The sequence below is a fragment of the Struthio camelus genome, chromosome 18 (genome assembly GCF_040807025.1).
Source record: "Struthio camelus isolate bStrCam1 chromosome 18, bStrCam1.hap1, whole genome shotgun sequence".
In the NCBI taxonomy this organism is placed as follows: domain Eukaryota; kingdom Metazoa; phylum Chordata; class Aves; order Struthioniformes; family Struthionidae; genus Struthio; species Struthio camelus.
The window spans coordinates 17,745,036-17,768,800 of record NC_090959.1 but is presented as its reverse complement, the minus strand read 5'-3'; the positions used below and the strand labels follow the sequence as shown (position 1 = coordinate 17,768,800).

General features: G+C 42.7%; 1 protein-coding gene across 4 annotated transcripts in view; it reads left to right on the top strand.

Annotated features, from left to right (window-relative positions):
* The first annotated feature begins 3,312 nt into the window (after positions 1 to 3,312).
* DNAJC5 (DnaJ heat shock protein family (Hsp40) member C5) overlaps positions 3,313 to 23,765 on the top strand; it is a 41,946-nt gene continuing 21,493 nt past the window's right edge. For 2 of the 4 annotated variants that reach the window (XM_009671219.2, XM_068912180.1), the window contains exons 1-3: positions 4,870 to 4,991; positions 5,716 to 5,859; positions 23,384 to 23,456. The gene's annotated coding sequence lies outside the window, so the exon portion shown is untranslated. Of the gene's footprint in view, positions 3,413 to 4,869; positions 4,992 to 5,715; positions 5,860 to 23,383; positions 23,457 to 23,765 lie in introns of those variants that run through there. The other 2 variants (XM_068912178.1, XM_068912179.1) reach the window with 1 other exon arrangement.

Genomic DNA, 23,765 nt, shown 5'->3' with positions numbered 1-23,765 from the left:
TTGGAGCTGCCTTAGCAAGCAGCAACAGTGCCTGCAACCAAAGCAATCTCCTCTTTCCTGTTTCTCCGGTTTTACCGTGATTCTCTTTTTTTCCTTCCTTATTGCTGGGAGCTCACCGTGTTTCAGCTGACCGCCGTTGTGGTTTGGGAGGGGTCTGCGTGGGGCTGACACTACTGGAGCGGGTGAGTTGCAGCTGGCGCTGAGGTTTTTCCCTGCAGCTGTGTTGCGCGGCGAGGAGATGCCTCCAGCATCACTGGCCTCCTCCTCGGAGGATGCAGGTCTCTCGCCACACTGTCTGCTGCTGCCATCGTCTCTGCCCGGCTCTGTGGTGCAAAGCCCAGGAGCCAAGTGATGCAGAGGGACCGTCCCTAGCGCAAGGTCTTTGTGCACGAGCGTTGGGTCCCTGCTGGCTGCCTCCGTTCCCGTGGCAGAGAGCAGGGTTGGTGGGGGGATGTTTAGATCCGATAGTGGCCAAGTGCTCAGCAAACAGGAGGGAGCTGAGATTCATGGGGAAGGGAAAGCAGCAGCACTTCCAAGGCAGCCTGATGCTGGGTCTTGACCCTGTTTTGGCGAGTGCTGACACATGAAGGGGACTCAGCGGTCCCAGCCCTCCCTGACAGCGAAGCACCCAGGGCCGGGCTCGGCCTCCGGCTCACCTGGGCCGAAATGGGAAGTTCCTGCGGGATTCATGACATTTGTCTCCTGCCTTGGAGGAAGAGACGGGGGCAGAAGACCTTGTGCAAGTAGGTTCAAGCGAAGTGCAGATGACTCGGTCCTGTGTCGCTGGGAGTTTCTTAAACCTGCAAGTGTAAATTCACGCGTGGTGGCTGGGCAGTGCAGTGTCCTGCGCCCCTGCTCTCAGTCTGCACCGTTAACTGCCTGGCTTGGGAAGGAGAGTTATGAAAAAGTCTCATGTGGGGCACCAAAGTCACCTGTGACGTCGGAGAGAAACTTCCCTTACGCTAAAGGAGACGGCGAGCGGCCGCGCGAGGCAAACGCGATAGGCAGCGTTGAAGGGTCAGAGGAAGCCAGGTTGCTCCGTCCCACAAAGCAAGAACAAGCAGCTAAGTGGCAAAATTAAAAAGCAACTGATTGCAGAGAGATAAAAGGAAGGGTTTTTTCCTTGCTAGAATGAGATTCCTACATTTTTTTTTAAGGGATTTGATGTTTATGCTTGTAACAGGAGTTGCACAACTGCTCCAGGGGCTGGGAGCCCGCGGGTCCTGCCGGACGGTGCGATGGGGACGGCAGCCGGAGCCCTCTGCCCTCCCGGGAAACCAGCCCTGTCCTCCGGCTACGACGACAACCGGCTCGACGCTGGGGTCTCTGCCGGGGCGAGTCCGGCATCTCCTCTGCGTCACAGACTCGCACCCGCGGGTCGCGAGCTGCGACATCGGCGCCGCTGAGCCCGGCGGATGTCTGGCGTCGAGGAGAGAGGCGGCGGGTCTGCTGCGGAGCGTCGGTGCCGCCCCACCGGGAGACGGGCCGGGGACACCGGGGAGCCGCAGCGGGAGCGAGGGGAGGGCAGGGCGGCGGGTGATGCCACGAGCGGCCGCGACTCCATCAGCAAACGGGATTCGTCATCGTTCGTTTCTCTGCAACGTGAGTCAGAGGCGGCAGCCGGGAAAGGCCCTCCGAGCAGCCGGATGAGGCGACGTGCGGCCGGGGCCCCCGCGCGCCCCGGCACGGAGCGGCCTTTGCTGCGCCGGTCCTGCTGGCCTGCGGGGCAGGTTGGGATTTCGCCAGCCCGTGGAAAACGACAGCGTTCCCCAGGGAAGGTCCCGAAACGCCAGGAAACTTGAGCTACTGGGAAAAACGCTCAAACTCTGAGCTTAAAGGGAAAAAAAAACAAAACAAAACTGTTTTCCTCTAATTATAAAGCCTTCTTTCTTCGTTAAGCTGGCTCGGTGCCATGCTCCGGCTGCCAGCGCTGCCGGGCGAGCGGAGGCCGCCGGGCACGGGTGGCCGAAGGCCCCGGGGAGCAGGGGCAGGGTACGGAGGGGCTGCGCGACCCCGTCCAGAGCGGAGCTGCGCTGGCAGCGGGGGCTTCGCACCCCTCCTGCCGCCCAGCGAGGCAGCAGCCCCCGAACCCGAGGTTCTCCGAATTGCTGCTGCCCGCCACGAGGCAGGTGCACTGCAGCCCCCTGCCCCCCCATATCCCCCTGCAGCCCCTGCCCCCTATATCCACCTACAGCCCCCCAAACCCCCTACAGCCCCTGCCCCCTATGTCCCCCTGCAGCTTCCCATATCCCCCCACAGCCCCTGCCCTCCATACCCCTCCTGCAGTCCCTCATACCCCCCCGCAGCCCCTGCCCCCTATATCCCCCTGCAGCCGCTCACACCCCCATGCAGCCCTGTCCTCCTATATCCCCCCGCAGCCCTCCATATCCCCCTGCAGCCCCTGCCCCCTATATCCCCCTGCAGCCGCTCACACCCCCATGCAGCCCTGTCCTCCTATATCCCTCCGCAGCCCTCCATATCCCCCTGCAGCCCCTGTCCCCTATATCCCCCTGCTACCCTCCTCCCCCATACTCTCCTGCAGCCCCTGCCCCTTTATATCCCCCCGCAGCCCCCCTATACCCCCTGCAGCCCTTGTCCTCCTATATCCCCCCGCAGCCCTCCATACCCCCCTGCAGCTGCTGTCCCCATATCCCCCTGCAGCCCCTGTCCCCTATATCCCCCTGCTACCCTCCTGCCCCCCATACCCCCCTGCAGCCCCTGCCCCCATATCCCCCCACCCCCTGCAGTTCCGCCCCCCGCCGCCAGAGGCCGCCGTCGTGCGGCAGCGACGGGCCCAGCCGCGGCCGCCTGACGAGCAGCGCGCGGCAAGCGACTCCGCAGGGCTCCCTGGTGGTCTAGTGGTTAGGATTCGGCGCTCTCACCGCCGCGGCCCGGGTTCGATTCCCGGTCAGGGAAATCGCTTTTTATCTTCTTCCTCCATTGCCTCTTTTTAGAGTGTTTCGCTGCCGCCCCCCCCTCCCCGCGCCCACACGCGCGGGCACCCGCGGCTCCCCCACGCGAGCACCGCGCCGCCCCTCCCCCCCCCCAGCAGCTCCCTCTCCCTGCGCGCGCGTCCGCGGCTCCCTCCCCCCGCCAACCCCGCGCGGATCGGGCGCGCGCGGCGCCGCGGGCGGGGGGCTGCGTGCTCGCGCCCGCGGGGCGGGGGCGGGGGCGCGCGCGCAGGCGCGGTGCGGTGCGGCGGCGCTCGCCCCTCCCCCGGCCGCGGTCGGCGACGCCGGGTGCCGCTCGGTGTCTGGCGGAGGGCGCGCGGCGGCGACGACGACAGCGGCGGCGGCAGCTGCTGAGGGGGCGCCGCCGCGACCCGGCCGCCTCGTCGCCGGGAGGAGCCGCCGCGACACCGCCGGGGCCGCCTCCTGCGCCGGGCTGCGCGGCCCCCGCCCGCGGCGCGCAGGTGAGCGCGGCCCGGCCCGGCCCGGCCCGGCCCGTTGCGGGGCCTCGTTCGCCGCCCGGGCCCGGCCCGGCGGTCAAGATGGAGCTGGCGGTGCCGGCGCAGGGGGGCGAGCGGGCGCTGCGGCGCGGCGCGGCCGGGGGCGGGGTGACGGGGCGGGGGGCGGGGGGCAGGCAGCCGGGGGCGGCCCTGAGGGGCAGCGGCGCGGAGCCGGGAGAGGGCGGGAGGGTGCTGGGGGCTGAGGGGATGGGCCGGGCCCAGGGGTGGGATGGGGGGATATTGGGGGGGGCTGAGGGGATGGGCCGGGCCCAGGGGTGGGATGGGGGGATATTGGGGGGGGGCTGAGGGGATGGGCCGGGCCCAGGGGTGGGATGGGGGGATATTGGGGGGGGGGCTGAGGGGATGGGCCGGGCCTAGGGGTGGGTTGGGGGATATTGGGGGGGGGCTGAGGGGATGGGTCAGGCCCAGGGGTGGGTTGGGGGATATTGGGGGGGGCTGAGGGGATGGGCTGGGCCTAGGGGTGGGTTGGGGGATATTGGGGGGGGGCTGAGGGGATGGGTCAGGCCCAGGGGTGGGTTGGGGGGATATTGAGGAGGGCTGAGGGGATGGGCCGGGCCTAGGGGTGGGTTGGGGGATATTGGGGGGGGGCTGAGGGGTTGGGTCGGGCCCAGGGGTGGGTTGGGAGATATTGGGGGGGGGCTGAGGGGTTGGGTCAGGCCCAGGGGTGGGTTGGGGGATATTGGGGGGGGCTGAGGGGATGGGCCGGGCCTAGGGGTGGGTTGGGGGATATTGGGGGGGGGCTGAGGGGATGGGTCAGGACCAGGGGTGGGTTGGGGGGATATTGAGGAGGGCTGAGGGGATGGGCCAGGCCCAGGGGTGGGATGGGGGGGATATTGAGGGCTGAGGGGATGGGCCGGGCCCAGGGGTGGGTTGGGGGGATGTTAGGGGCTGAGGGGATGGGTCAGGACCAGGGGTGGGATGGGGGGATATTGAGGGCTGAGGGGATGGGCCGGGCCCAGGGGTGGGTTGGGGGGATGTTAGGGGCTGAGGGGATGGGCCGGGTCCAGGGGTGGGTTGGGGGGATATTGAGGGCTGAGGGGATGGGAGACATTGGGGGTGAGGGGGCCAGGCAAAGTGGATGGGTTGTGGGGGGAGATTAAGGGAGCCAAGGAGGAAGGAAGATGGATTTTGTGGGGGAGTGGTGGGACATGTAGTAGGGGAGGAGAAGGGGGTATGGAGAAGGGCTGGGGGGAGCCATGGGGAGCTGAGAGGGGTAAGGAAATGGGTGATGCAGAGCTGGGAGGAGGATGGGGCTCCTGGAGAGAGGAGAAAGGAGGGCAGAGGATGAAGGGGACAAGGGGCGCTGGGGGCGTGCGGTGGCTGGGGAGGGCAGGGGTACTAGTTGTAGTGGAAGGTGGGGTGGGGAAATTAAAAATTAAGAAAGGGATTTTGCAGTGGGTGGAGATGGAGCAAGCGGAGAGGGTACTGGAGAGAGAATAGGGTGCCCCAGGGGAAGGTGGGATATTCTTGCCTCTTCCTGCTGTCTGCCAGGTCTGGATTGTAAAGCTGGCCGATTACTAAGGTGTTTGTTGTATCTGGATTTGGGATGTGTGTGGAATTGTCTTTTGGGGTGCTCTTTTTCTGTGGGACAAAGGGATTCTTCTCCGTTTGCTACAAATTTCGCAAAGCATCCGTTCGTAATACAGCGTTGAAAAAATTATAGGCATTGTATCTTCCCTGGGAACCTCCTGCTTTCAGCGGGGTGGTGGTGGTGGAAATCCCTGCTTTCTCCTCCTCCCACCCACATGCGCATTCCTTAGTTGAGAGAACTGTGGCGTTTTAGGGGCTTGCATCCTCTGTCTCTGAGCTATAAAAAATTCCAAAAAAGAAATCGAAAGGCATAGAAAGGTGAATTCTAAATGAAAGCTATTTATATTATGTGCGAACTGTGATTCATGATGACTGTTCTTAGCTTGAGGGATCCCAGATTTTATTTTTTTGCTTCCCCTTCCTTATATTGTTCCACTTATTTCTCAAAAATAGTTGGTAACTGTTCAGATTATTATGTTTAATGATATATTGACAATAGAAAATAAATCTAGACTTTAAAAGAAGACACTTGCAAAGGGAGCATAATTTTATTTATTTGTGCAGTATTTTCTGGTTCTTGAATTAAGAATTCTAGTCAGGTAATTCTTATGATATTCTGTTTGAATGTAACTGGATGAAACATAGACAGTGAATTTACAGCTAATGCTTCGTGCTTGCTTTTATGCTTTATCAGTATCTTGCTATTATATGCCTAGTGACACAATGCAGTTGACTTTATTATTGGAGTACATTACACTGATGGAGCCATTTCTCCCTTGGAGAGCAAGGTGAAAGCCGTCCATGCCCGACTGTCGCTGTATGACACACAAAGGAAAGCTAAACGCTTCTATCTTTTTTAGGTTTGTTTTTATTTATCCATTAGTTCTCATGCAGTGTGTGCTGAGAGACATTACTGTAGAGCTGTATATGCACAATATTCACTCCTGTGCCATAAAGCTTTAAAAATTACATAGATCTGGTGCATCTTTTTGCATCAGTACAAAAAAACTATGATTCTTACAGCAAGTGTCTGTCTGATGGTCTCATACTAGTGTGTCTTAAGGAAATGGAAATGTTAAATACATGTTTCGATACCTTATTAATTTGCTACCGTTGAAGCAAAACTTGTAGGCCGTGTTCACCCAATGGCTGACTGGTGACGTTTCAGCCATTTCGTTGGTGAATTAAGCTATCAAAAGTATGCAAATCTGAAAGGAGCCAAGAGGTTCTTAATTTTCTATTTGAAATGTGTTGGAATTTTACCTATTCGGATTCTTGGATATTATCAGCCATGTTTAAGTGAAAATTGTTGTTTTAAACACAATTTCAGACGAGGCATTTTCATGCTTTAAGGATCTGTTAATTTCAGGCTGCTTGGGATCACTGTTTACATTTTTGTTTGTTTTTCATATACAATGGTAGAGTCCTAATCTGACTACAAGATCCTGAGAAATAGATGGCAAATTCATCTGCATTAATGAGTACTAATAATTCTAATAATTCTCTAATAATTCTAAATACATTATGCTTTGGGAGTGAGGAAAGAGGGAAGACAGAAGCTGGAGTTGAAGAGAAACTGTCTTTAATATGTGGAGTGTAGAATGAAAAAATGTTTATTTTTCTTGAGGTCATTCCTGTGCTCTAAGGTTTATGATTTAAGGTTGTGCCCTGTGGTGCTCTAAGTACTTTGAAGAAACTTGTCATAACGCTAGTTCTGGCTGTGTGGAATCTGCATTGTGGATAATGCAGAGAGTTTGGGGAGATTTTCAGTCAAATAAGTTTTCATAAGCATAAATGAATATTTTTCTTTCCTCCCTCCTTTGTTTCATTTTAGTTATTGTTCACAGCCTTTAAATGAAAGGGAAGATGCTGCAACTTGGTTTGAGACTCTTTTTCTGCTAATTTTTTGATACTTTATGTTGATAAATTATAGGCTGTAGATGGCAAAGTGCTGGAAAGCCAAAGTCGAGATTTCCTAACTTCACAAGGTAGTTGTGTGTTTTATCTAACTGTCTTCTATCAGTGAATATCTGGAAAAAGTTAAGGCTTTGTGATATCTTTTGTCTTTTAACAGATCTCATCTCTGTGTTGATTATATCCAAAAGGTATAAATAATCTTTCAGTCTTTCATAAACGCCAAGAAGTCTGTCTTCTGATGAGTTAGTATGCTTTGTTTTGTAACTCGGTTGCAGTAAGTTAACGCGGTTTCTGGCTGAGGGAGCACGGTCATCAACCGAACTTTGGTTACGAAGTCTAATTTGCAAGTTACACTATTAGGGAGGTAGTAATTATCGGCAGTGATGCTGCTAATCGTCTTATATCTTCTCTTTGTAAACTTCGTGGGAGATTTTATTTGTGTTTAAGGCATTTTGATAGTAAATGTTAATGGAAGCCTAAGTGGATTACTTAACCAATTCTGTTTTTAGTTAAATGTAAGATTTGTTGACAGGAAAGTGGACATAATTTAAGATCAGAAAATCGTTCTGCAAATCTTTTCTGTCCATGAAGATGACTTACGTTATTACTATTGTAAGTGTTTTGTTATAATTAGCCATATTTCCCTCTTTCATTCAAATTGTTTTCTTTTTTAAAATATTGTTGATGTTAATGTAGGCAAAGTATTTCAATCTGGGTATGTTTGCAAAGGAAACAGGTTGACAGGACTTTCATACAAAGCTTCTATTACACATACAATTGAATGCTCTAGTATTCTCCCCAAAGCATGCAAAACAGTTTCCGCTAGCGTTTTCACTGCTTTCCCATCCTGTCAAACGCTTAGGCATTGGAATTCCTTTAAGATAATTTTAATAAGCTACCTGCTTTTCATTCACAATTTGATCTTGAGCCGTATAGGTCCTCCTTGTTTTGCTTTGCCACTTGCATTTTTCGTTCATGCCAAGAAACCTACCCTGGCGGATGGGACTGAAACTGGGAGGAAAGATTTCGTAGTTGGGGCGTGCTCCTCTGGAGCTGTCCAGCAGGGCCCAGGGCACCCTGGCTTCTTCGGCAGCTCCTGCAGTGGCCGTCTTCCCTCAGGTTTACTTGCCTGTTTCACAGCTGACTGACTGGGTAGGTGACTGACTGGCACTACAGAGGGATGGTCTGTTCTTAGGAAGATATGGTTCTTCTGTCTCCCTCTGCTCGTCTGAGGAAATACATTTCCAAAGACTAGCTTTGTGTTCCGTTTGGCAAGTCCTTTCATTTTCATGATGTGACCCTAAACTTGCAAACAGATGGCACAAAGGAGTGCGGTGGACCAGTCTACAGTCTCAGGAAATAGTTGTATGACCACCTGTGCTGTAAGACAGATGGATTGTGTCAAAAATACATAGATGGAGGTATGAGGAACTTGTCTAACCCTGAAGACCAAAGTGAAGTGTTTTAACATGGAAAAAAAAATTACTTTATTTGTACTGCAATAATAAAAATCAGTAGAACTAAGCAATTTTAGTTCAGAAGTGTCCATGTAAATACTTTGCAGATTTAGTTCTTTAGCTACCTGTACTGGCCAATAAAGCGCTTCTAAACATTCGGGAATATTTAGTGACTTTCTAGACTCTTGCAGAACAAAAGACTTTGAGGGGGAAAAAAGGGAGTAGAGGAGTGATCTTGGTACATGGGATCTGCATATGGTATCCTCAAGTTGCCAACCTTTATAATCTCTCAGAAGCTCTACGTTAACTCTCACCGTTGTGTTAGCATGTTTTTTGTTATAATGGTTTTGTTACTTTGTCAACCACTATGTGTTGATGTTGGTTGGTTAACTAGTGACTATTTTTTAATCTTGAAAGATAGGAATTTGAACACTAGCATATTTTAAGATTTACTTAGAAATTCAGTTAATGTGTTTTTTTAATCCATAAAAATAGCTGAGGCACAGTAGTTACAAAGTTTGTGTGTGTGTATATAAATTACATACACACGTGTGTGTGTGTGTGTGTGTATACTTTTATATATATATATATATATATATATAAAAGCTTCAGACATACTTTGTTTCCTATCAGTGTAAACTGATATAAAAGAATTAAATTCCAAAAGAAAAGTTCCTTGAAACATTAAGTATTTTACTAAAGTGGCAGTAGCTATCAAAAAACATAATGGACTTTTTAGGTGCAGAATAATTGAAAAAGTAATAACTATTGATTTTAGGTTGCAGAGTGTTTTTTTTTTTAATTCATTGTTAAGGTGTAGGTTTTTCTTGGGTTAGAGCGAATAAGATTGCTTTAGCATATGTCCAGATTTCTTATATCCTGGCAACTTCTCCTTACTGTACTTACATTTTAATGCAATACAGATTACAAGGTACCTTCTTAAAATCCTATTCTGCCTTCTTCAGTAACACTGAAACATTTTCATTTCCAGCATGGTGGAGCGCCAATTGTAAAATTGCAGTACATTTTTCATACAGGTGTAAGTTTTGAATTATCTTGTACATGTATTGGTTGAAGAAAATTCAAGGCATGTGGCACACAGTAGTATAGTAGTACCCACACAAACAGGACAAGTGCTCTTGGCCCAACTTGTCTTACAGTAGCACATTTTCTGTTTGTTTCATTTATAATCTCCTTAAGTATTTTGTAATGAGAATAGAGTTTTTTGGTGGAAGTTTTTTTTTTCAAATATTCTTCAGATCCAAGATCTAAAGATTTTGGTGGAGGAAATATAAAAACTCAATGGCTTATAGTTACCTCTTACCATAGCAGTGTTAGCCAGCTCATTTTTTGATGACATGATATACATATATAGAGAGAGTTCTATTTTAACAATTTAAATAGCAGCAAAAAAGGGGCAGTCATGAGTATGCTTCTGTTAACTTGTGTTTTTATGATGGTAATGATCTGATGACTTCTGGTGACTTCTAGGAGATGAATTATGGAGGAAAATAGTTCTTTAGACTTGATTGTAAAGACATGCAATATACAATAGCACTGGGGAGACAGTGATAGAAGAAAAAAACCAAAAAATCCAATTGCACCCTCCGCCCCCACCGCTTATTTTCGGGTCTTCTCTTTTCACTGTGAGAGTAGGGATGCCACTACCTTGATTTATTCTTTGCATTGAAGCATTGCTGGATGATTTAGCAACATAAGTAGTTTCGTTCTAACCATTTCCTTATTCTGAGTAATACGCAGTATATTTATATATCTGTAAAGAATCAGATTTTAACTGTTTGAACTAGGAATACTACTGTATACTATCCCACTTTTTCTTTTGTGACATGAGACTTCAAAATCCTTACTTGGTTTCATCTGTAGTGTATTACAGTTGTGTTATGCAGTAACTGTAGATATTCTGGAATATTTATTGCAACTGTCGTAGGACAGTTCCTAGAAGAAGGGAGTATGTAGGACCTATATGTTGATGATAATTTGCAACGAGGGTGGGAAAAGTTCAAACTTGAGTAATCTATTACTGTAGCCACATATAAAGTTACAAAAAGTAGACTTGCATAGGTTTTCTGTTTGTTTCTTTTTCCCCTTTTGTGTCTTTAAATTTTCGGTTGTATTTCAAATGAAAATATTCTTTTCTCTTCCATCTGTCATTACATATTTTATATCTTAGCAGGATTTTCTGATAGTAATATCTTAGCAATTTTATTCATGTCTCAGAAATATTTTGTAGTTTTTGAGTCACAGTTTTAGAGCCCAGCGTGTAATATATATGTGGGCCTTTGCCTGGGTTAGGCCAGTCATTAAAGAGTTTTCTTTATGAATCTGCTTTTAATGGCATGAGAATTTAGGAATGCTTGCTGTGGAAAACATAATTTAGGTGTAAAGATGCCTGTAGAGAGGAGGAGGACTTTGGATGTTTAACTCCAAACATTTTTGTGGGTAGTTAGTGGTGACTCTGTCTGTAATAATCTAGAATATACCAGCTGTAAATTTGTTCTACCAAAACTTGATTACACCAAGTGAGATGTTTATAATTTCACGTTGCATCTATCATTACTTCATGGTGTACAACTGAAGTACAGTTTTTAGGAAGTATGTTAAGAAATGTCTTAATCCGTCTTTATTTATTTGTATTCATGAAGTCGGCATGAAGGCTGGAGTTCCTGCTTCTGATATTTAGAAAGATGAGAGAAGTGTGATCAGCAGACAAAATGGGGCGTGTTAAGATCTTGTTTAGATACTAGAGCAGAGCATGGCAGTGTGTATGAGAGGCATGTGATGGTTGTGGTAACAGTGGGTGAAAGGGGAATAAAATTAATGAGTGTTCACATGCTTTACAAGGGGCATATGTAGTCTTTGTGAAATCATCTGGTATCTTGCTATCTTGCTCAGGGAATTGAAACAGTACTTTTTTTTTTTTTTTTTTTTTTTTAGTACTGCTCTACTTCTGATTCAGCAGGGATTGGAGTTATCCTGATACAGTTCCAGATCAGACTAATAATTAGTTTGATCTGAACCAGTTTGATGACTTAAACCATATGCCTCAACTAACTTTATTCACTTAAAGGTTCAGGTAGGGGACCTAGCTGCATGGTGGGAACTCCGGAAGAGCGTGACATGATTCAGAGCGGTCAGTGGGACTTTAGCGGGAGCAGTTGTCCGTTTCTATACCTTTCCACCTGCATCACTTAGTTTATGCAGCTCCTAGATCCTCTGCCCTTCACAGTACACCCTCTTTTTGCCTCTCCTGGCCAACTACTCATTATAGGTTGAGGAGGGAAGTGAGGTAGGCAGGGAACATGAAAATGTTTGATAGCTCAGTCAAAAACTGAGGTGACCGATTTCTCAGAAGATACAGCCAGACGTATTTTTGGTTCTAAACTGAGTTAAAAACCTGAATCAGTTACTGTTCAAGAACAAATAGCAGTGAATTGTTTTATGGTTCAGGTTTATTTTGAGTTCCTGTTCTGTGTGAACTTTAGGAATACTTTCCATTTAATAGCTAACTAACTTGATCTGATGCCCAGGGAACTTACTTCTCTATAGGTGGTATGATTCTAATGTATGTCTCAAGAAGTTATTTTAAACAGTACAGCAGAGCGCTGAAAGAAAAATAAGTGATGAACCATGTCTTTTCTTACAAAGTTCCTTTTATTGTCATTGGATTTTGGTTTGACAAATCGCCAGTAAATCGGTGTTTCTTTTGAATACCCTAAAGTTAATGCCAGGAAATAACATACCATAAAATAGCCCATTTTTTAACACTGAGCAAAATAAATACATTTTAAACAGAAATATTTGACTAATTACCTGGAAGATATATAATGAGAACTTTTATCTGTCTTAACACCTGTTTCCCTCATTCATTCTTTCTTTTCCCACAAACGTCCCAATTTCCATGCTCGCTTACTGAATTCCTGTTGCACTTATAAAACTTGCTTTGCCACGACATTTGCTATTCACAATTAACTTAGGCAAACTGGCTTAATCGAAAGTTGTTTGGCAGATGTTTATTTAAAATTTCCCAGGTGTACGTCATGGTTTTACCGAGTGGTTTGGATAATAACAGAGGCAGCAATCAACCCATTTATTTTGCTTTTGAGACTGATACTGAAATTGAAGGTTTATCTCAGATGATGAAAATCCAGCATCTCTATTCCCTGTGTCTCCTGTAGTTGTTCTCTAATATGCAGCTCCTTACCCCAGTTTCCTGCATCTTATCTTACAACTATGTTTCTTCCAGTGACTTGTTTTGTTGATGTCTTCTGTATAAAGTCCAGTTAGTTCCTCTTGTGTTAACAAATTGTCTTTCAATAATGGTTTTCACTTTTCCTTCCTTGCTGTCATGAGGCTGTTTAAAATGTGTAGATGTGTGAGGTATTGTTTTAAAGTAAAAAAAAAAAAAAAAAAAAAAACCTTAAAACCCTAAATGAAGATAAGTGGTATTTTGCATCTAACTCTTTCACTGTTAAGGGTCTTCAGGAAGAGGTGTTCTTGATTTGATGAATACATGTAACAGTAATGCTAGTTCCATGCTGTGTTGACAGCATCATGACATGTATATAGTCTGATTAGAGAGGCATCTCTTATACTCTGGTGTAAGTTAGGATCACAGGAAGGGGCAAAAACATTGCACAGTCACAAAACCTTCCTGGTTTTCTGACTTTGTCCTTAGCCGTTACTTTAAGTGAAGACAAGACTAAATGTGATTAATTCTACACCTTACACCAAAACTAAAAGCAGTGTGTTTTGGGAGGGCTAGTAATTAAATTATACAGTAGTAAAACACTGGCATTTTTGTTGTAAGCCCTCTGAAGTGGGGTTCTAGTCTGAAAACTTAGAACATCTGAAAAAAAAAGTGTATTTTATAAACTATTTCTTATACCCGTTACAATGTTAGAATAACTCAATTAAAGTCTACAGGGTGTTTTTTTTTCTCTGACTACCAGGTTTGCAGACTAAGTCTGTAGTCTGAAATTCAAGCTGTTTCTTTTCTTGTTAGTCACTATTGAGTTAGTGGGAAAATCAGTAGGACAAATGCTGTTCTCAGTTACTTTATTTCTAAATGATTATGGATTTTCTTTTTTTTTTTTTTTAAACAGCCATGAAATAGCATTGCCAGACTGTATGGTGGAACTGAGGACATATTTCATCACGCACTTTGCAGATTATATATGCAGAGTGAGAGAAAGTGGAATTAACTAACAGCACAGTTTCTGTAGGAGTGATAGTAGTATAAAATAAAGCTTTGTTGCTGAAACCATACTATATTATTAGAAAATACCCAAGGTTTATCTCCTGTAGGAAAATGTCATTTTAAATTAAAACCACTTTTATCCATCTCTGTGATTTGTCTGAATATGTTTCTAGCCAAATGCACCTAATGAAGAGAGGAAGCAAGGTCTTATAAGGTCCTGAATGCACCACAGTCCAGACCAGCTCAAACATATGAATTGTATACTGGTTTATATGTTCTTGATGTGCTATATGAGTATGATTACGTTAGCAAAGCACCCATCGCAAGTTCCTTCTGTGCTATGAAATCTGGTTTTGATCTCTAGGGAATAAATGTATGTTAACTATCCCAAGATACTTTTTGCTATATCTTTGCTATACCTTTACTTCTGGATATCTGCCCCATTTTAGTTAACCTAAAGTGAAGCAAAAATATTTGCAGTGAAGACATGCACACTCTCCAGCGTATGCCAAGCCTCAAAAGAAAGAGCCTTATATTGTACTTTCCTGCCAGAGCAACAAATAATAATATCAGTGATATGAGCTATGCTGATTCATTCCAGTTTTATGGTGGAAATCTTGTCTTCGCTCCTTTTATGTTTCCAGATACCCATGTGCTAGGGAATTAAATGGGGCAGTTATGAAACTCATCTCCTCATGTCTTTTAAAGTATTTTCTGTAAAATTTGACATTATTCAGTGAGAAGGAATCTGTAATGTGAAGATAACTGAAGAGCGTCTTGTACGCCCAAAACCTTTTTTTTTTTTTGATTGAACGACCTGGCTTAGTAAATTTATATTTTCCCTAAAATCTGACTTGCCGTTAATCCTTTCCTTTACAGTTTTCTCAGGCCTGTTCTACTACTCTGTGTTTGTGCTTGGATTTTAAAACTGACTGCTGATTTGCAGTATTGTGGGGTATGTGCTGAGGGCTTCCAGTTGTGGGGGCAGTATTGTTCTCAATTCAGATGATGCTGGCTGTAGAAAAAGCAATTCATAGTTTTTATGTCAGTTAGCAAGTTGAGTTCTAAGAAGATGTTTTTCTGGGGACATGGAGATGGTCTGCCTTGCGTAAGTGCTCGCTCCCCTCCCTATAGCATGGTGTTAGAATTTGGAGGGGTTTTATGCTGTGTGCTGTGCCCCATTCGTAACCAGGGGAGCACTTATGCCCAGTGATTTTGGGGAAGTTTGATCGAACTGTGCAGTTCAGTAGCAGGGAATACCAATGTCACTATTGCCATTTGCTCGCAGCAGTCTAGTTCCAGGTACAGAATCTGGAGATCCTAGGGCAGAAAAGAGTATTAGGCTTTTTGTGTGAACAGTCGGGTTTAAATGACACACGAGCTTATGCAATGTAGTTGACAGATGGATCAATGACATTTCCAGGCTCTTTAATTTTTATTGAAGTGGTTTACGCCCATATCTTGAGCAGTGTAATGAGATCTAAAGTACTGCTACAGATCATATCAATATAGCTTGAATTTACATGAATATATATTTAAAAATATTATTGGGGGGGTTGTTATTTTAATCTGTAGTTTCTTGAAAGCAGGGGTTTTGAGTTTTTTTTTTTTCTGAAAGTTATACAAAATTTTATTCTCAAACATAAACCATTTTTTATAACACTGATTGCTCTGCCCTGGCATGTGTGTCGTAGCTGGAGGACTGCGAGGGTGTCTTCCTATTATGCTTGTGATGTTTGACTAACAGGGAAAGGTGGTAGTTGGTGCCTTTGTGCCAAGGACCTGTCATCTAAAGTTGATTTAGCTCTGCTGACATACATGCTCAAGCTATCGTCATTGCTTGGAGTGCCTTAACATTAAGCTATACCAGCAGAATGCTCAATTGCCAGATTTGCACCAGAAAGTTGTGACAGGGTTTATCTGTTGATTTAACGCTGACAGCAGAAGCCTATATGAAGATGTGGCAAATGCAGGATAAAGAGGAATAGGGCAACATGGATGAAGTAAACTGGGAATACACAACACGTTAAATTATTCATATCGATAACGTGAGTTTTGCAGAGAAAAGAAAGGTCATTGGCAGAGCTGCAGCGTAGGGATCCCTGAGTTAATAGTGGCTCGGTGAGTTCATGCCCCAGAGTGCTGTGTGAACGTGGCTATGCTGCTCTTAGTGAACTGGACTGTGTGTGTCTGCACCAGGGTATTATGAGTTCGCAACTTATATGAGCCATAAATGTGTAATAAGAGGTTTATTATACCCTGTTTTGAAGCTCAGCTTTCTGGGTAGAGCCGTGAACACAGTCTCAGATTATTTTACTGGTAGAGTACAATGATAAACTTTTATCTTCTATCTTCCTAGTGATACTGCTGTGCTGATGTTGTGCTTTGTAATAGTAATAAATTCCTAACCCATGGCTAAAACAGGTTATGTTATTAAAACTTGCATTTCTTGGTGTATCAGTATCCTTACTAGGGATTTCCACTGGCACGACTGTGTTCATCACTAGCACATCTGTTCACATCTTTCATAGTTTTGCTGGCTGGAGCTTGTGATGTTGGGTGTAATCTTACAATTAGGAAAGGAAGTGGTTTTTTGTTTGTTTGGGTTTTGGGTTTTTTTTTTACATTTCTTAATAGAATTTAATCTTATTTGAAAGAGGAAAAATGTGTTGTGCTTTTTTGCCTTTGTTTCTTTACGGTCTAATAAAGAAGTCTTTGAATGTAGGTTAGAAGTATCTTTTTTTTGGGGGGGGGGCAGGAGGAAATAAAAATGTTCTTTCTCTGGCAGCGTATGTGAGGAAGTGAAATAATGAAACAGTGAAGTCCCCTCCCCTCCCCACTCTCCACAAAGGCAAGGGAAATACAGTTGAGCAATTAGGATAAAGAATTTTTAGATATGTGTAATTCTTTAACTTTGCAGTTTTTTTTTTAAGACAAAACCTTTGAAGAAGTAATGTCTTCACAACTTAACTAAATGGATAGAAGTGGTAGAATCATTATGCATCATGTTAGCCTAGGAAGATCAGACTGGATATGGCTGAGGTGAAACTTTTTTCCCTTGGATGTAGTTTTTTTCTTTTCTGCCTGTACTATTAAAAATTAAGCTTTTTTTTTTTTTTTAAAGAGCAAAATCTTGTAGATTTTTAGAAATCTATTACTGAATGAAATAAGAAGAAAGGATCTAACTGTATGGACACAGTTATGTAGAGTTCCTAGTGGTTCTGTGAAGGCATTATTCGCTTTTCTGTTTCCTGAGCTGGTTTGACTTGTTGAGCCGTTGCTTCTGGAAACTCAGCTTTATAAATTTTGCTGTTCAGTTTTGTGTATTTTCCTTTCTTATTCATATCTTTTAAAAAGGGAGATTTGTGTGCTCAGTAGGGGAAGAGATAATTAATTCAGAACTGATTGATAGAGATTAATAAACTGAAAATGGAGTAAAGTTTCTCAGATGGAAGCAATAGACTTGATAATTTTAGGTCAGGTTGAACATACGTGAGTTATTTTCTGCTGTTGGTATGACCTGGTCATTATTTGTGTATTTTTACCGGTTAAAATATACTATGAGTTTTAAAGTCATTAGCAAAAGCTGTCCATGGTTAGATTGAAACTGTCATGAGTATTTATTTAAAAACAGAACAATTCCAGTGATTAATTATGGAATCATTTTGGCTTACAAGTATGATTTTACAACTTGCAAAATGCACATGAGCTGATTTTGGGGAGGAAAAAAAAATTACGTTTTACCTCCCTCCACGACTGAAGGCAACAGAAGATAGGAATTTTCCTTTTCTCTCCATCTTTGCTGCTGTGGCTAGGTACAGAGGGTAACCCTCCCCTGCCCTATGCTTCCATATTAATTTCTAACAAATCTTCTATTTCCTTTTGTAGAGTGATTTGTAGTTTGAAATATGTATTAATGTCTGGTAACGTAACTGCGTCATTTCTTGTTTCTTAGACTGGTTGTAGGCCTTTTTTAGTACCCTACAATCCTATTTTGTCTGTTCTAAGTATTGACTAGGCAAAAATTGCATGTGCTGTAAGAAGCTGCTGATTCGATCAGCTGTGTCTCCTTAACCTGTATAAAGTCTTACTTTTCTGTATATTCCTTGTACAGTTATTCCTTCGAGTAATAGACAACTCATCTTAACCTGCCAAAAGCAGCAAGTCAGTTGGAAGAGGCTTTCTAGAGTTCAGAGGCTGCATTTTCACAATATGATCCAATGTGCTGAACCCTTTGTCACATGGATGAATAGACATGTTCAGTTTTTAAGTTTTTACTTTTATTACTGCTTTAAAATCTTTAGTTGTCTTATACTGTTACACAACAGCTGTAGATAAATCCTATGTTTACTTGAGTAAACCCATCCACTTGTCTTCCAAGACTTCTTCTATGTTTTAAAGGTTTAATGCTTTGCCTGTATTGGTTTAGTTATTAGCAATGTGTGGGTTTTTTTTTGTTTTTTAATTAGTTGGTTCAACTTGCCTAGTATGAGCATAGCTATACCTCTGTATAAATGCTTTTTAAAAAGTATGGGGTATTTATTTAGAGGAAATGAGATACTTCCATATCACTCTACGCACAGGAGTGAATATTCTTTTTTTTCTGATATGTTCTAGTGAACTTGCTGTGAGTAATTACAGTGATGCAAACACTGCTTAGGTTTGTATGGAGAAACAGTTAAGAGTTACACTGAGGCAAACAAACAGAGCTACTTGTTTTTTATACATGTTTAAATAGCTGTGTAAGTAAATGGTTTTTACAGCGTATGTAGTTTGTGACGTTTGTACTCTGCCATATAAATGACTGTAATGCTGTAAACAATAATTAAATTTTGCTGCAGGATTAAATAGGAGCAGTGGAATCGTAAGTAAGGAACCCACTAAAAGCCCAGGGTTTTAAAGAGTAATCCTTTTAGAGGGGAGAGGATGGAAAATGTGAATCTAATGCTTTAAATATTTTTCTTCCTGATTTGAAAGCCCTTTGTTAGTAGGTTTGAAACTTCCTTTTGTATAGCGCACAAGGTCACAAGTCTTTATAACAAGTTGGTCAATCAGACTTAAATGACTAAATTTTAATCTGCTAAGCTTATTAAAGAAACGACGCTTGTATCGCTCCAAGTTGTTACAAGTTTCAGTGTAACCTCTATTTCAATGGTTAATGATGGCTGTTAAATCAATTTGCACTTGAATTTAGCAGACTTGTGTTGTCCTGGATTTCATTTATTTTACAACTCTATGTTTCTACGTTTTGGTACCTCATACTCTGGAGAATTTAACTGATGTTTTAAAATATTAATCTTTCAGTGTTGGAGACTTATCTTCTGTTTCGAAGGCAAATGAATTTGGTCTTACTAGGATCCCTTTTTGGGGTGGGGGGACAACAAAGTTGTATGTGTTTGAGATTTATTCCCTGAATACTAGGTTGGCTTTACATCAGGGCTTAATTGTTAAAACTGCTTGGAGTAAGTGTATGCTGTGCATGATTCAAGTCACAAATGTTTGTATACGGCTTTCTGTAATCAATCGTGCTTTTTTTTTTTTTTTTAACACAAGTTTTGAATCAAACATTACTAAGGCTTGGAGCTCATGACTTAAAATGCAACACATAGATACTGATACTTGTTTGTATGTTGTAATGAAGAAAAATGGTTCTTCTGATTTGTAGTGCTTATAAGACCTGTCCTTTATATTTCTGTAGTGTAAAAGCCCGATAAAAACATTCTGTTCCAAGGATAGGAGATTTCTTATGTGACCTTTAGCAAAAGACTGTGAACAGTAAAATTTAGCCAAGAGACTTTGTGCTGCTATTAAAAATACAACATAGGTATATCTATATAAGATTCTTTGGATGCTTTAGTGAAATAGTAAGTGCTAGAACTTCAATAAACAGGTAAAAGCTGACTGTTTTAAGACAGCTAGAATATTATTGTTTTAAAACACTTCTCATAAGTCCCCTGAGTTGCACGTATGAGCCAGTGTGCTTTGCCTTCAGCCACTTCATGCCATTCTTCTAGTACTGATTCACTTTGTAAATCAGGCAAGCAAACAAAAATGGGAAAATAAAGACGCAAGAGTTTGTTTTTTATTTTGTTTGTTTAGTTTGTATTTTTAAATTCTATTTGTCTTAGCTGCAGCATTGATTCTTTAAATACTTGTTAACTCTGATAGGTATTCTACAGATACTTCTCTCTTTTTGTTAACAACATACCAAGTGGAGTAATGACAATTCTGTTAACTGGAAGGATGCTAATTAAGGAAAGGATGCTAAACACTATTTATAGTTGCAATATTTAGGGAAAACATAATAAATATTGAATAAATCAGTTTCAAAACAAATGAGGTTAGCAGGACTGTTTTTGGAATGAGCAATACAGTTGAAAGAAGAGGTAAACTTCCTAAACGTATTTCTTCACTCGTGCTCTAAAACTTCTTCCTATAATTTTAATATGTTGCTGAAGTTTGTTTTCATGTAGCCTTGTTTTCTGTTATTATCTTATAGTGGTCATTCTTTAATCTTTCCTTTTGATTTTCATACCTATTTATATGTTTTGTGCCTCTTAAGCAATTGTTTATTCCCTTTCCTTTCTCGGAATTCTTTTCTTTGTGGGTTTTTTTTTTTTTTTTGGAAACTAAAAGCATCCATTGATGGTGGTTTTAAATACTTTCCATTTCTTTCCCGGCTTCTTTCCTTTCATTTTCTCTCCATTTGTCTGTATTTTGAATCTCAGGTAATAATGAGAGAAGATATTTACAAGTAATTACAGGCAGGGTATTATGTGGAGCTCTGGGTCAGTGGATCTGGCCTCCTGCATAATGAGATTGGATGTGTAGATCAAAACATTCCTGAGTCACTAAATTAGAATTGCCAGTTGCAACAGAAACCAAGTAAAACCCCAGAAATCTGTACCGCAGATGGCTGCTGCACTAGCAGGGAATGCACGCAGAAGGATGTGGGAAGGGAGTAATGATATGAAATAGCTGGCTAGGGGTTTCCATATGCTTTGATATTTATCAAAATTTGTTTCCTTTGGAATTTATTTTGGTTTTGTTCTGTTATTTCCAGCTGTAAATCATGCTTTCTACTGTTAGTGAAACTTCATATTGGTATAGTTGAAGGATGGAAGAAAATCTTGCTCCTTGCATCTGTTCTTAAGATGAAAGATGACTTTTGCGTGTGTTCTTTGTTTCATACATGGCTAGGTATTATGTATGTTTTCTATAAAATAAGGAATTCTTTTCTGACAGTTTTGATCAGGTCTAGGCTGGTATCTTGTTGTATTTGAACTATTTGAAGCTTCTATCCATGTATCATTGACTGTTCGCTTACTACTTTGGATGCCAAACTCTGACTTTAGGGCAAGAATTCATTTTGTCAGAGGCAAGCAAGTTTAAGCAAATCTCTAAAGTCCATGTGGACTTTGCTTGTCCTGTTTGTAGATTTCCAGTGGCGTAGATTTATAAATTGAGCATCTTGTAGCTTTTTCCTGATTTGGCTGACAAAAACTTGTGAAACTCAAGTTGGTGACTGAAACGGAATTACAGGTAACGCTGAAGATAGTCTCCTTCTAGGTATGAAGGTACAGTTTAAAAAAAAAAATACTGTGCATCTGCTAGCTAGAGATTGAAAGAAAAGATTTACAGTGATCATAGACAAGGTTCACGGTGTCTTCCTTCTGAATAAGTCTGCTCTAGTCCTCCAGTGTCCTAGGAGCCTGGACCGTAATTGTCATTGATAATACTTTTGTTATCGCTCTGCAGCTTTCTAAGATCACTTTTAATCTGTCTCTGTTGTAGATTACTTTGTAATGAAGGAAGTTGTAGGAAGAGAACCTGGAAACTTCTATAGTTTCACAAAATACATAACATTTTGCATCTGAAAGACAGTCCAGCTTTTAATATTGCACATGCACTATCTGAGTTTGAAACTTTAAATTCTGTTTATGTGAGCTTGTGTGCTCACTACCTCTCATTTGCCAGGAAAAGTCCTTTTCCCGTACCTATCAAATGAACTAAGTGGATCTATCAACTGCAGACTTGCTTTTTTCTTGTGGATTGGTTCATTCTCATTCATTTATGGGTATGTTACTAATATTAATTAGCTTCTTAAAAATTACAAAACCTGAATTCTGTAATCGCCCATGTAAATGATTGTTGTTTGTGACTGAATGTCTATCCATCACCCTTCTTTCTTTGCGGCATCAACACCTCCACGTTTGTGAAAGGTCTACTTGTGAACTGAATGGGGAGTTTCAAAATCATTCAGAGCTTTTGCTTTGCAAACTGTTGAAAGGGTTTTGGATGATGATCAGATGATGATTTGCCAGTCTGAAGTCCCACTCCTATGAAGTTTATTGAACAGTAATCTATTGCGTAAATGACTTTGTAATTAATGACTTGGATTAGATTTAATCTGGACCTGCTTAATCAGAAAGATCTTTTAATGCATTGCAGTAATTTTCCCTAAGTTTTTCCGTAGCATCATCTAGCATTTAATAGGATCCTCTTGTCTATTTATTCTTGACCAGTGATCCATAGTAATCTTTGTGACTTGGTTTGACCGCTGAAAGAAGTAGTTTGTGTTGATGGATCATCTCCTCTTCCTCCTTGTATACTGAAGCGGGACTTGGTTTCCCCATCTGTGTGTAATCTGCTTCAGGAGAAGGGAAGGTGAATAGGATAAAACTGTATTTTTCCTCCTAGAAGTTTGACCTGGCGAAATGAGTGAATGTTGCTCTGCAATTTATGCATGTTATCTATTTTAATGCTGCCATGTAAAGTGGCGTTAAAACTGGCACAGTGAAGTTCAGCCGCTTCCATGTGTTTGCATGTCTCCTTCGTCTTAGTGGCAGTGCTTTTAATACATTGTGAAGAAAGGTATACTTACATTTAAAGAATTTCTTCCGTGAAGGCACCTGACGCATGAACTCCACTAAAGCTTTTTGGGATGTTGAAGAGTTTTATTCTACTGCTGTTAGCCCTGTTCTTTGCCTGGGTTTTGCTGCTTCCTCCCAAGAGTGGCGGAATAGGATACGTGCCTGCTTCTCATATGTCACAGTTCGCAGCCCGTTGTATTAGTTTAAGCTCCTTTAGCAGTCTCTAACAACATTACAGATTATGAAGACTTAAAGACACACTTCTCTAAGTACAGATATTTCACAAATGCCTAGGATGAAAAAGTCTAAAGTCTTAAACAGATAACTATCACTATCGTTCTTGCGTGTTGCAGAGCAATCTGACTGGTATTCCTGTTTTGTATGTGCGTTTGTCTATCTTGCAGCAAAAAGTCTGTGAGAAGATACTGAAGCTACAGATATAAGCATAGGGCTCTTGAATATATGCTTTAAAATATCTGTTGTAACTTACCTGGACAGCTAATAATTTCTACACTAAGTACTTACATTGTGGAGAATTTCTGCAGTATAAAGTATCTTGGAGAGTGAAAACACTCAGGTTGGTTTTATTATGGACAATCCCAGCAAGGCATTGTTTGAATGAAAGCATAATGGAGATACTAAAATGCAGCCTTCAAAATGTATTGTCTGATAGATTGCTGACCGTGTTATAGGAAGGTATATGGCTGAACATACTCAAACTGCAGAACACATCTGGATTCCCAGTGGCTTCAGTATTTATCTATTTTAAGGGAAAATTCTTTTATCAGTATAGAGGGTTAAATTTTTTGCTATTTCACTCCTATCTGTTGTCTTTAGCATAGTATGAATGGTTGTTGTAGTAAAATAAGGTGATGATAACTTTGTAACAAGTTTTGATTTGCTTTTGTTTTGTCTTTAGGAGATCCACTTTTAGAGCTGTGCGGAAGTTGTTACCACTTACCTGGAAAGAGTCAGGACAAACTAGAGTCCAGGTAAGTAACGTATTTTTTGATTTCTATAGCTAAAAAAGAACAAAACCAAAAATGCCCTCAATTAAACGCAAGGTAACACTGAAGGAACAAAGTTAAAAATTTCACATAGAAATCTCTCTAATACCTCACTGAGCCAAGTTTAAAATGCCTTTCAAGTATCTTTGTTGATAATACAATCTTGTACATGTGTTTTTCTCCTCTTCCCTTTAAAAATGAATTTTTCCCCTAGAAAAATACCAGATTGTGAGAACCACTCTTAATCTAAGACAGACGGACAGGATGCAGAGGCCAGTGGTGCTATTTCATTTT